At 41.1% G+C, this 12,723-nt stretch overlaps 1 protein-coding gene across 2 annotated transcripts in view; it reads left to right on the top strand.

Moving 5' to 3' along the window:
- The first annotated feature begins 966 nt into the window (after positions 1-966).
- dipk2ab (divergent protein kinase domain 2Ab) overlaps positions 967-12,723 on the top strand; it is a 96,249-nt gene continuing 84,492 nt past the window's right edge. For both annotated transcript variants that reach the window (XR_004211774.1, XM_031836443.1), the window contains exon 1: positions 967-1,482. The gene's annotated coding sequence lies outside the window, so the exon portion shown is untranslated. The remainder of the gene's footprint in view (positions 1,483-12,723) is intronic.

The following is a 12,723-nucleotide window of genomic DNA, read 5'->3' as shown; positions in this document are numbered from 1 at the left end:
AAATAATATAATTCAGAGTTTGTTTTGATATTTTAACCTGCATGTCATGATCATGTTTGGTGTGGGGGGGCAAAATACATTTATGCACGATGGTGCACGATGGCGCACGATGGTGCACGATGGTGCACGATGGCGCACTATGGCGCACGATGGTGCACGCGGTTTGAGTTCTGTGTAAACCCTTGATAGAGCCGCAGAGAGTTTACTCTATCCACAAATATAAAATCCTGAAGTGAGAAATTTTTGTTTGGAGGTCAATGAGAGTGTCAAATTTGGTCAACAGAAATTTTTATTGCTAATTTTCTACAGTACAGGCTTATTTGATCAAAAATCGCTTAAATAAATCTGAATGTTTAGAAGAAAACGTGTGAATTGTGCTCCATCCTACCCATATTCAGAATACATTATTTTAATAGTCACTTTGTTTAAGCACTATTGAAGATTGAAATCCGGAACAAAAATACAAATAACATCTAAGAAAAAAAAAAAGTGTTGATTGTTCTCCATCTTCCGTGATTCAGAATATCTAATTGCCAAAGTCATAGCAGGCTTTGTTTAAGAGCTATTGAAGATTGAAATCCAAAATGTTAATTTAAAACAAAAAACAATACAATCCAAAACAGAGGTTTGGATGGTTCTCCGCGCCAGAACGTTTCATAGTCATGACATGCATGATTCAATAGCTATTGACAAAATAACCGAATATTCACCGAATATCATAATACTAATTTGACCTCGCTGATAAAAAAACGTATTCATATCGGATTTGTTTCTGTTGTTCACAGGCGTATCTGCTCTCTCTCTCTCTCTCTCTCTCTCTCTCTTTGACTAGAATGGTCCCAGCTGATCTCGCCTCCTCATCAAGCCTGCCTTCCATCTTTGAGGACTGTGTATTCCCATTAGTAGAAGGGGTCACTCGACTATCTTGTCAATTTAATAGATACTCTTTGGCATTATAGCAGCCATGTCGCAAAGTGACAACCACTGTCGGAAATACTAAACGTTTTGGTGTTGAAAAAAGTCGGACCAGAATCTATTGTGGTGATGTTGGAGAGGAGTGAACGAGCTGGCTACAGAGACGGGAGATATATTATGAGTACGCGGACCAACACGCGGAAACCGGATGAATATGGATACTAATTCACATCCCAGATATTAGTACATTTTAATGAAAAGGGACTCGCTGCGGACAATCTGAATTATCCGGTAGACGGAAGAGTTAAGAACCAAAATCACAACTGTTTATTTCATTAGCTAGCAGGCTAGCTGGCTAGTTTCAATGCGGGTCTGGAATGGGGGAAGCTCGTCCGAAATTGACTCAATAAGGATTTATATCGTGTACGGAATAAACATCTTGTACTCGTTGTTGTTTTTACAAAGTACGTGATTTCCCGTGGAGATCGTAGCGGCAACTTTAAAGAAGAAAGATGCACCTAAACTGAACATTAAAAGTGATCCACCAAAAAAGACAAAGTCGTACAGGTTTGTTGAGCTGATTTTATTTTTTTAATACAATCGTCTTTCCAAATCAACAGTAGAGTAGACTTTTATAATGCAGTTTTCCACTGACATTTGACAGTAGACTGCCTCTTGTGTAAAGAATAACTTCCATAGTAAATATGATTGTGTCCATATCCTGAAATTGACTAACTAAATCATCCAAAGGTCTTCCTTTTGGATGATAAAAAAAAAAGAAAAAAAAGTTAATTGACTAAATTATCCTGTAACCTAATGTCATATTTGAATCAATGATGTATACTGTTGATACCGTGCCGTTGCAACTTCTTCAACGTTAACGTGGTCTACTGGTGTCCGCATACACAGGTTTGGTTTGCTCCTAGCAGAACTCAGCGAAGTGAATATCTGTGCTTGCATTACTCCCTTAAAATACCTTTTTGCTTGAAAAAAAAGTGACAATATTACTGTTAGTGCCTCGTGAGACACCGTAGCAGCAATATAGCAGCACACACTTCATTAAAATACTCTACATTAATCAAGAAATGTAAAATTCGTTTTTATCTGTAAGGTCTTGGTTGCACAATTTTCCATGTAAGATGTTTGGTGCAGTATTTCTCCAGGTGAAAAATGTACAGGAAAACTAGTCACCCCTCCAATAACTAGTACTAACCGAGCACATTACACGGTTTCTCTAGAGATACATCTGATCAAGCCTGAACTCTGCAATGTAGTAGAGAGTTGTAGCTAGTTTCCAACAGGCCAACATTCTACATAGTTTAGCGCAGAAAAGTGCGCAATTAACTAGACGGACCATAATTCATTGCGCTCTTACTTGTACGATCTGCTTCTTTTACCCCTGCTAGGTCGAGAGGGATGGAGATTTGTTGAGGTGTCTCTACCTGAAAATACAGGACTTAAGTGATTTGATAGTTGGTATTCAGCAGTCATAGTAGTATGTCTTATATACTTTGAAGAACTACTAAAATATATATATATATTTGTTGTCAGACAGCGCAGACAGCAGCTCTATTAGACATGAGATGATGACTTGGAATGAAATGTATTAACTCGTCAAATAAAAGTGTAAGTGATAAGCCGTAATGGACAGTTACAACCTTCACGGGGACTTTATATTCATTGTTTTATTCTGTGTTACAACGTTCAACCCACAATGCAAAGTACATTTTTAATGTTAACCCGAAACCAAAAAAAAAAAGCGATAATCGCACAGCGCCGCAACAAACAGTCTTAACTATTAGAGATAGGCATGTTATATTGTTTTTGCTGTTCCACTACTCGCGTGATTTTTGAGTACACGGAACTCGGAATGGAATGCAATCTATTCTTAGAACAGAGGCGCTAGACCCCCCCCCTAGAAAAAAATATGTGCCCATTTATCTAAATGCCAACAGCGTACAACTATACCTCATTTATCAGAACCGTTACAGAATAAAAAAATCCCAATTGCTAAATTGACATAAAAAATATATATATTCAGTCAATAAAATACACTTGCTATTTAAAATTAATTTATTGAAACCGTAATCTCAACTGGTTGTATTATATCATGGAACACAACCTGTATTATCAACTGGTTAGATCGTGGAACACAATTACAAATCAAATTTTATTTGTCACATGCACTGAATACAACAGGTGTAGTAGACCTGACAGTGAAATGCTGAATACAACAGGTGTAGTAGACCTTACAGTGAAATGCTGAATACAACAGGTGTAGTAGACCTGACAGTGAAATGCTGAATACAACAGGTGTAGTAGACCTGACAGTGAAATGCTGAATACAACAGGTGTAGTAGACCTGACAGTGAAATGCTGAATACAACAGGTGTAGTAGACCTGACAGTGAAATGCTGAATACAACAGGTGTAGTAGTAGACCTTACAGTGAAATGCTGAATACAACAGGTGTAGTAGTAGACCTTACAGTGAAATGCTGAATACAACAGGTGTAGTAGTAGACCTAACAGTGAAATGCTGAATTACAACAGGTGTAGTAGTAGACCTAACAGTGAAATGCTGAATACAACGGGTGTAGTAGTAGACCTAACAGTGAAATGCTGAATTACAACAGGTGTAGTAGTAGACCTAACAGTGAAATGCTGAATACAACAGGTGTAGTAGTAGACCTTACAGTGAAATGCTGAATACAACAGGTGTAGACCTTACAGTGAAATGCTGAATACAACAAGTGTATTAGTAGACCTTACAGTGAAATGCTGAATACAACAGGTGTAGTAGTAGACCTTACAGTGAAATGCTGAATACAACAGGTGTAGTAGTAGACCTTACAGTGAAATGCTGAATACAACAGGTGTAGTAGACCTTACAGTGAAATGCTGAATACAACAGGTGTAGTAGACCTTACAGTGAAATGCTGAATACAACAGGTGTAGTAGACCTTACAGTGAAATGCTGAATACAACAGGTGTAGTAGACCTTACAGTGAAATGCTGAATACAACAGGTGTAGTAGTAGACCTTACAGTGAAATGCTTAGTTACAAGCCATCAACAAACAATTCAGTTTTAAGAAAATATCCCCCAAAAAGTAAGAGATAAGAATAACAAATGATTTAAGACTAGCTTTAAATAACAGTAGCGGGGTAATGGGCCGTACTGTAATGGGCCGTACGGTAATGGGCCGTACGGTAATGGGCTGTACTGTAATGGGCCCTACGGTAATGGGCCTTACTGTAATGGGCCTTACTGTAATGGGCCTTACTGTAATGGGCCTTACTGTAATGGGCCGTACTGTAATGGGCCGTACTGTAATGGGCCCTACGGTAATGGGCCCTACGGTAATGGGCCTTACTGTAATGGGCCGTACTGTAATGGGCCGTACGCACTACCCTCTGTAGTGCCTTGCGGTCGGAGGCCGACCAGTTGCCATACCAGGCAGTGATGCTCTCGATGGTGCAGCTGTAAAACCTTTTGATGATCTGAGGACCAATGCCAAATCTTTTCTGTCTCCTAAGGGGGAATAGGTTTTATCGTGCCCTCTTCACGACTGTCTTGGTGTGTTTGGACCATGTTAGTTTGGTGGTGATGTGGACACCAAGGAACTTGAAGCTCTCAACCTGCTCCGTTGCAGCCCCAGCGATGAGAATGGGGGCGTGCTCGGTCCTCCTTTTCCTGTAGTCCACAATCACACCATTGACTTGATCACATTGAGGGAGTGGTTGTTGTCCTGGCACCACGCGGCCAGGTTTCTGACCTCCCTATAGGCTGTCTCGTCATTGTCTGTGATCAGGTCTACCACTGTTGTGTCGTCTGAAAATGTAATGATGTTGTTGGAGTCGTGCCTGGCCGTGCAGTCGTGAGTGAACAGGGAGTACAGGAGGGGACTGAGCACATACCCCGGACGGGCCCCGTGTTGAGGATCAGCGTGGCGGATGTGTTGTTACCTACCCTAACCACTAACCACCTAGGGACGGCCCGTCAGGAAGTCCAGGATCCAGTTGCAGAGAGAGGTGTTTAGTCCCAGGGTCCTTAGCTTAGTGATGAGCTTTGAGGGCACTATGGTGTTGAACACTGAGTTGTAGTCAATGAACAGCATTCTCACATAGGTGTTCCTTTTGTCCAGGTGTGAAAGGGCAGTGTGGAGTGCAATGGAGATTGCATCGTCTGTGGATCTGTTGGTGCAGTAATATCAACTTTAGGCATGCACGATATATCGGATCGGCCGATATCGATTTTGGCATTTTTAGCTAATATCGGCTGATCCGATATATCGTGCATGCCTAAAGTTGATATTACTGCACCAACAGATCCACAGACGATGTCTAGATAAAACTACTCAACAAATTGGATGCAGTCTATGACAGTGCAATCCGTTTTGTCACCAAAGCCCCATATACTACCCACCATTGCGACCTGTACGCTCTCGTTGGCTGGCCCTCGCTTCATACTCGTCGCCAAACCCACTGGCTCCATGTCATCTACAAGACCCTGCTAGGTAAAGTCCCCCCTTATCTCAGCTCGCTGGTCACCATAGCATCTCCCACCTGTAGCACACGCTCCAGCAGGTATATCTCTCTAGTCACCCCCAAAACCAATTCTTTCTTTGGCCGCCTCTCCTTCCAGTTCTCTGCTGCCAATGACTGGAACGAACTACAAAAATCTCTGAAACTGGAAACATTTATCTCCCTCACTAGCTTTAAGCACCAGCTGTCAGAGCAGCTCACAGATTACTGCACCTTTACATAGCCCACCTATAATTTAGCCCAAACAACTACCTCTTTCCCTACTGTATTTAATTAATTAATTTATTTCGCTCCTTTGCACCCCATTATTTTTATTTATACTTTGCACATTCTTCCATTGCAAATCTACCATTCCAGTGTTTTACTTGCTATATTGTATTTACTTTGCCATCATGGCCTTTTTTTGCCTTTACCTCCCTTATCTCACCTCATATAGACTTGTTTATACTGTATTATTGACTGTATGTTTGTTTTACTCCATGTGTAACTCTGTGTTGTTGTATGTGTCGAACTGCTTTGCTTTATCTTGGCCAGGTCGCAATTGTAAATGAGAACTTGTTCTCAACTTGCCTACCTGGTTAAATAAAGGTGAAATAACGTAGGTACATGATGTAATGACGCTGCACGTGCAACACAGCATTCCTAACCTCGCCCACAATGTCTGCTGTGTGGATCGAGCAGTCAACAAGTCCAGCAGTCATTTGAAAGAGTAACACAATTTCAGCGCTACAACTCAAAGGCAAAATCCATTAACGTCAAGATAATGGAATTCATTTCCCTTGACAATCAACCGTTCTCTGTCGTGGGTGATGTTGGCTTTCGCCGACTGGTACACACTACCAAGTGTGCTAATTTTCAGATGTTGCCTTACCGGAGTTACACAGTAATAGCGTCACTGCTATTAGCATCAACACATACATACTATGGAACGCCGTTTGGGTCTTTGCATGTCAAAGAAGATACAGTAGCACTGTCAATGCTGTACAACAAGTCTGCAAACAAGCAAACACCGGCCACGAACGATGTGTTTACAATACCACGTTGGTAATAAAGCATCAATCACTTGTTCGACCAAAACTTCTGGGGCAGCAAGCTTTAGCTTGGTACCTAGCTGGCACCAGTACAACCAGCCTGAAAACAATGACCAGTAGAAACTGCAGTAATTTTCATTATTCTTAGCAATGATTTTGGAATCCTTGTGAGTAAGTATTAGCTAGGTTGCCACTTGTTGTTCGCTGATTGAAATTGAACTTCAGTTAATGAAAATAACTAGCCAGCTACTTATCCCTGTTGCCCAAAGCTAACGTTATAAGCATCCAGCTAGCTTCATCTGGCTAGTGATGCTCGACCACATTGGGTTATGTGTTGTGAAGCTAGCCACAATAAGGATTAGCCACAATAGTGGAATTTGCAGATTGCCTTCAAAATAAAATAGCTACAGAAACAGATGTTGGCTGGCTAACTATAGCTACTGAAGCAGATGTTGGCTGGCTAACTATAGCTACTGAAGCAGATGTTGGCTGGCTAACTATAGCTACTGAAACAGATGTTGGCTGGCTAACTATAGCTACTGAAACAGATGTTGGCTGGCTAACTATAGCTACTGAAACAGATGTTGGCTGGCTAACTATAGCTACTGAAACCGATGTTGGCTGGCTAACTATAGCTACTGAAACAGATGTTGGCTGGCTAACTATAGCTACTGAAACAGATGTTGGCTGGCTAACTATAGCTACTGAAACAGATGTTGGCTGGCTAACTATAGCTACTGAAACAGATGTTGGCTGGCTAACTATAGCTACTGAAGCAGATTGTCGTTTTGCTGTTTTTGGGGAAGAACCTTGTTTGCATCCATCAGCTAGCTAGCTTTTTTTATGACCAGCACTGTAGGTGCGTGAGACGGGCGTTTCCGTAGCGACCCAAACGGGCGTTCCGTAGAAATCCTGGTTGAGAATGAAATGACTGAACAACGAAACAGCAGAGCAAGTAAGTGAAAGAAATAGGTTTTAATTATGTTTTACTGGTAATTGGGGACATAACTTTTTGGTCAGTGTGTGTGTGTGTGACCTTATCTAGGCTAGTCAGTTAAGAACAAATTCTTATTTACAATGATGGCCTACCCCGGCCAAACCCGGAAGACGCTGGGGACTGGGACTCCAAATCACGGTCGGTTGTGAATCGAATCAGGGTCTATAGTGACGCCTCTAGCACCGAGAATGCAGTGCCTTAGACCGTTGTGCCACTCAGGAGCCCAGGTTACTGAACTTCAACTTGCATCAAGGACGAATGTGTGCACAAACAGCCGGAAACCTGCCGAACACCTAAATGAACAAAAAATCGTCCCAATGTTTTGATAATACATGTGCGAAAGGCTTCGACTGGGAAGCAGTCCGGCTGCCATTCGAAGAGACAGCAGTGCTTGCATGGCAAGAAGGAACAGACAGAATCACAAATTGGTATTGAATTTGTTGGCACAGGTTTCAGACGCTTGGAACTACGTAACAGGATTCCACAGAGCCGACCTCGAATTCCATCGCAGATTAGCTTTTATATTCGTCTCTTAAGCGTGTCTCTGTGTGTTTTCGTACGTGCATGTGGGCTCCAATCAGACACAAAATCTCACTTTGAAAAATAAATTACTGCAATTACCAATATCCAGATAAGTGCATGTTTACCAATCACTTTTTTCTGTAATTTCCTCCTAGACCATATTAATAAGTAAGTGCACATTTCTGTCTAATTTCTAAATAGGAATGAACATTGGTTGCTGTGCTTATTACAGGTCATTCATCTGTATTGCGGGCCTTTAAAAATGTGTCTTTTAACAGCTCAGTGGGTAGAGAACTAACAATAGTTTTCCATAACTGGGAGGGACACTAACAGAGAGCTTTTTGTGTTGCTGGGTTCACTGTCCAGTCAACTATAACAGTATGCTGATGTGTTCAGCTAAGTCTGGTGTTGCGCTCTTTCTCTCTCTCTCTCGTTCTTACTCTCTCGTTCCTACTCTCTCTCGCTCGCTTTCGCCCACCCTCTCTCGCCCTCTGTCTCTCTCTCTCAAATCAATTCAAATGGCTTTATTGGCATGGAGAAACATATGTTTACATTGCCAAAGGGGATGGAATAGTCAGCAAACAAAAGATAAATAAACATTAGTAAACATTACACTCCCCCTGACAACTCAGAATAGGTCAATGTTTGTTCCCCTAGAAGAGTTCTGACAACTCAGAATAGGTTAATGTTTGTTCCCCTAGAAGAGTTCTGACAACTCAGAATAGGTCAATGTTTGGCCCCCCTAGAAGAGTTCTGTTGGTGTTACTGTTTTCTCTACCTTCATATTCCATTACACTGTACCTACCTTGGTGGAAGTATGAGCTTGACATGAAGGGATGTAGTGTCCGTGGTACAGAGAAATGAATGTGCGTAATGCACAGCCGATGGAATGTATTACCTGGGGAATGAATGCTGATTATCTTCCAAGAAGAAGTAAATTCCCTGATTAGACTATAATGTATTAAGGAAAGCTCCATAATACTGTCTGTCAGACGGATGTTTTAAGGCTAGAGGCAGTTGATCTGTAATGACAGATTAAAACAGACGTTTGACCAGCTACACAGGCAGGTCGACTTGGTGCTATATATATGACAGATCGGGGTACTGATATTCATCTAGCCGTTCTAGTACAAACTTAAACAATGTTGACGTATCCAAATCAACAGCCTAACACTGTATCGGCAAATACTGTTGAAGTCGGAAGTTTACATACACCTTAGTTAAATACATTTAAACTCCGTTTTCACTACTTTATTTTAAGAATGTGAAATGTCAGAATAATAGTAGAGAGAATGATTTATTTAAGTTTTTATTTCTTTCATCACATTCCCAGTGGGTCAGAAGTTTACATAAACTCAATTAGAATCTGGTAGCATTGCCTTTAAATTGTTTAACTTGGGTCAAATGTTTCGGGTAGCCTTCCACAAGCTTCCCACAATAAGTTGGATGAATTTTAGACCATTCCTCCTGACAGAGCTTGTATAACTGAGTCAGGTTTGTAGGCCTCCTTGCTCGTACAAGCTTTTTCAGTTCTGTCCACACATTTTCTATAGGCTTGAGGTCAGGGTTTTGTGATGGCTGCTCCAATACCTTGACTTTGTTGTCTGTAAGCCATTTTGCCACAACTTTGGAAGTATGCTTGGGTTCGTTGTCCATTTGAAAGACCCATTTGCGAACAAACTTTAACTGATGTCTTGAGATGTTGCTTCAATATATCCACATAATTTTCTTACCTCATGATGCCATCTATTTTGTGAAGTATGCCAGTCCCTCCTGCAGCAAAGCACCCCCACAACATGATGCTACCACCCCCGTGCTTCACGGTTGGGATGGTGTTCTTCAGCTTGCAAGCCTCCCTCGTTTTCCTCCAAACATAATGAGGGTCATTATGGCCAAACAGTTCTATTTTGGTTTCATCAGATCAGAGGACATTTCTCCAGAAAGTACGATCTTTGTCCCCATGTGCAGTTGCAAACCGTAGTCTTTGCTTTTTTATGGTGGTTCTGGAGCAGTGGCTTCTTCCTTGCTGAGTGTCCTTTCAGGTTATGTCAATATAGGACTCATTTTACTTTGGAGATAGATACTCTGTACCTGTTTCCTCCAGCATCTTCACAAGGTTCTTTGCACCTTGGATTGATTTGCACCTTTCACACCAAAATACGTTAATCTCTAGGAGACCGAACGTGTCTCCTTCCTGAGCGGTATGACGGCTGATAGCTGCGTGGTCCCATGGTGTTTATACTTGCGTACTAATATGTGTACAGATGAACCAGGTGTTTGTAAATTGCTCCCAAGGATCAACCAGACTTGTGGAGGTCTACAATTGGTTTTCTGAGGTCTTGGCTGATTACTTTTGATTTTCCTATGATGTCAAGCAATGAGGAACTGAATTTGAAGGTTGGCCTTGAAATACATCCACAGGTACACCTCCAATTAACTCCAATGATGTCAATTAGCATATCAAAAGCTTCTAAAGCCATGACATCATTTTCTGGAATATTCCAAGCTGTTTAATGGCACAGTCAACTTGGTGTATGTAAATTTCTGACCCACTGGAATTGTGATACAGTGAAATAATCTGTCTGTAAACAATTGTTGGAAAAATGACTTGTGTTGTGCACAAAGTATTTTTTTGACAAAACTATAGTTTGTTAACAAGAAATTTGTGAAGTGATTGTTAAATGAGTTTTAATGATTCCAACCTAAGTGGATGTAAACTTCAGACTTCAACTGTAGACAAATTCAGTGTCCTCTGTGAACACCATGTGACGCCAACGTCTAAAAGAACATTTTGCTCACTGGGTCCTCTGTGAACATCATGTGACGCCAATGTCTAAAAGAACATTTTGCTCACTGGGTCCTCTGTGAACATCACGTGACGTCAATGTCTAAAAGATGACATTTTGCTCACTGGGTCCTTTGTGAACACCATGTGACGCCAACGTCCAAAATAACATTTTGCTCACTGGGTCCTCTGTGAACACCATGTGACGCCAACGTCTAACAGAACATTTTGCTCACTGGGTCCTCTCTCTCATCCCAAACTGCTAAACTGTCCCAGTTTAAAAGCAGCATATACATTGAGAGCCAATGGCTACAATGATATTCTCATTAAGTCTGCTGTCATTTGAGTTCAAGCGGGAGATGAATGAAACCTTGTTTGTTTGGGACATTGCTAATTGCTGTCTATATTTGGAAGACTCAATTTTCAATTAGGCGTGTGTTCCTGTCTCCTCCTCCCATCCATCAGTGTTTGAGGCTGGAGGAGCGGACTGGTGGTTTCTCTCTCGATCTGTCTGCGGATTCATATTTTTGTGATCTAACATTATTGATTCCCCAAGTCGATAACCTTGGCAACTGTAGTTTTTCATTCCAGCTCTCGCAGCACAATGTGATTGAAGCTCGGCAGGGGGCGTAGGGGCCATTAGTGATAGGTGCGGGGAAAAAAATCAATATTATATATATATATAATATAATTTTTTTATGATGTTTTATCGATGTTTGACTCAAGTATCGATTTGTGTATGAATATACAGGACCAGTCAAAAGTTTGGACACACCTACTCATTCAAGGGTTTTTCTTTTCTACTATTTTCCACATCAAAACGATGAAATAACACATATGGAATCATGTGAAAGATAACTGAAAAAGTGTTAAACAAATGAAAACATATTTTATATTCTTAGTAGCCACCCTTTGCCTTGATGACAGCTTTGCGTACTCTTGGCGAAGGCAAAGCGTGGCTACTTTGAAGAATCTAAAATCACTTTTTTTTTTACATAATTCCATCTGTGTTATTTCATAGTTTTCATAAATAGTAGGAAAGAAAAAACATTTGAATAAGTCCAAACTTTTGACTGGTACTTTATTTAAAAAAATACAATTAAAAAATGTTTAAAAATATATATTTTTCTCCCCAATTTCGTGGTGTCCAATTATTAGTAGCTACTATCTTGTCTCATCGCTACAACTCCCGTACGGGCTCGGGAGAGACGAAGGTCGAAAGTCATGCGTCCTCCGATACACAACCCAACCAAGCCGCACTGCTTCTTAACACAGCGCGCATCCAACCCGGAAGTCAGCCGCACCAATGTGTCGGAGGAAACACTGTGCATCTGGCAACCTTGGTTAGCGTGCACTGCGCCCGGCTCGCCACAGGAGTCGCTGGTGCGCGATGAGACAAGGATATCCCTACCCGGCCAAACCCTCCCTAACCTGGACGACACTGGGCCAATTGTGCGTCGCCCCACGGACCTCCCGGTCGCGGCCGGTTACGACAGAGCCTGGGCACGAACCCAGAGTCAGTACAGCGCCACCCGGGAGGCCCCTAAAAATGTTTATCTAAGCCTGTTTTTACTTTGACAGTATTGTGTGAAGAATAAAATAAATTTAAAATTAAAATCAATTTTAGAATAAAGCTGTAATGTAAACAAAATGTGCAAACAATTTAGTTGTCTGAATACTTTCCAAATGCATTGGGTGTATTATGTGCAAATTAATTACTTAAAAATCATACAATGTGATTTTCTGGATTTGTTGTTTTAGATTCTGTCTCTCACAGTTGAAGTGTACCTATGATAAAACATTACAGACCTCTACACGCTTTGTAAGTAGGAAACCCTGCTGATTTTACAGGTTATCAAATACTTGTTCTCCCCACTGTATGTTTGGAACATCAAATCACTGTACATATAGAACTGTGATCATCGTAAT

Source organism: Oncorhynchus kisutch, linkage group LG11 (assembly GCF_002021735.2).
Source record: "Oncorhynchus kisutch isolate 150728-3 linkage group LG11, Okis_V2, whole genome shotgun sequence".
Lineage (NCBI taxonomy): Eukaryota > Metazoa > Chordata > Actinopteri > Salmoniformes > Salmonidae > Oncorhynchus > Oncorhynchus kisutch.
Note: the sequence above shows the minus strand (reverse complement) of the source record. Positions and strands in the feature narration are given on the sequence as shown.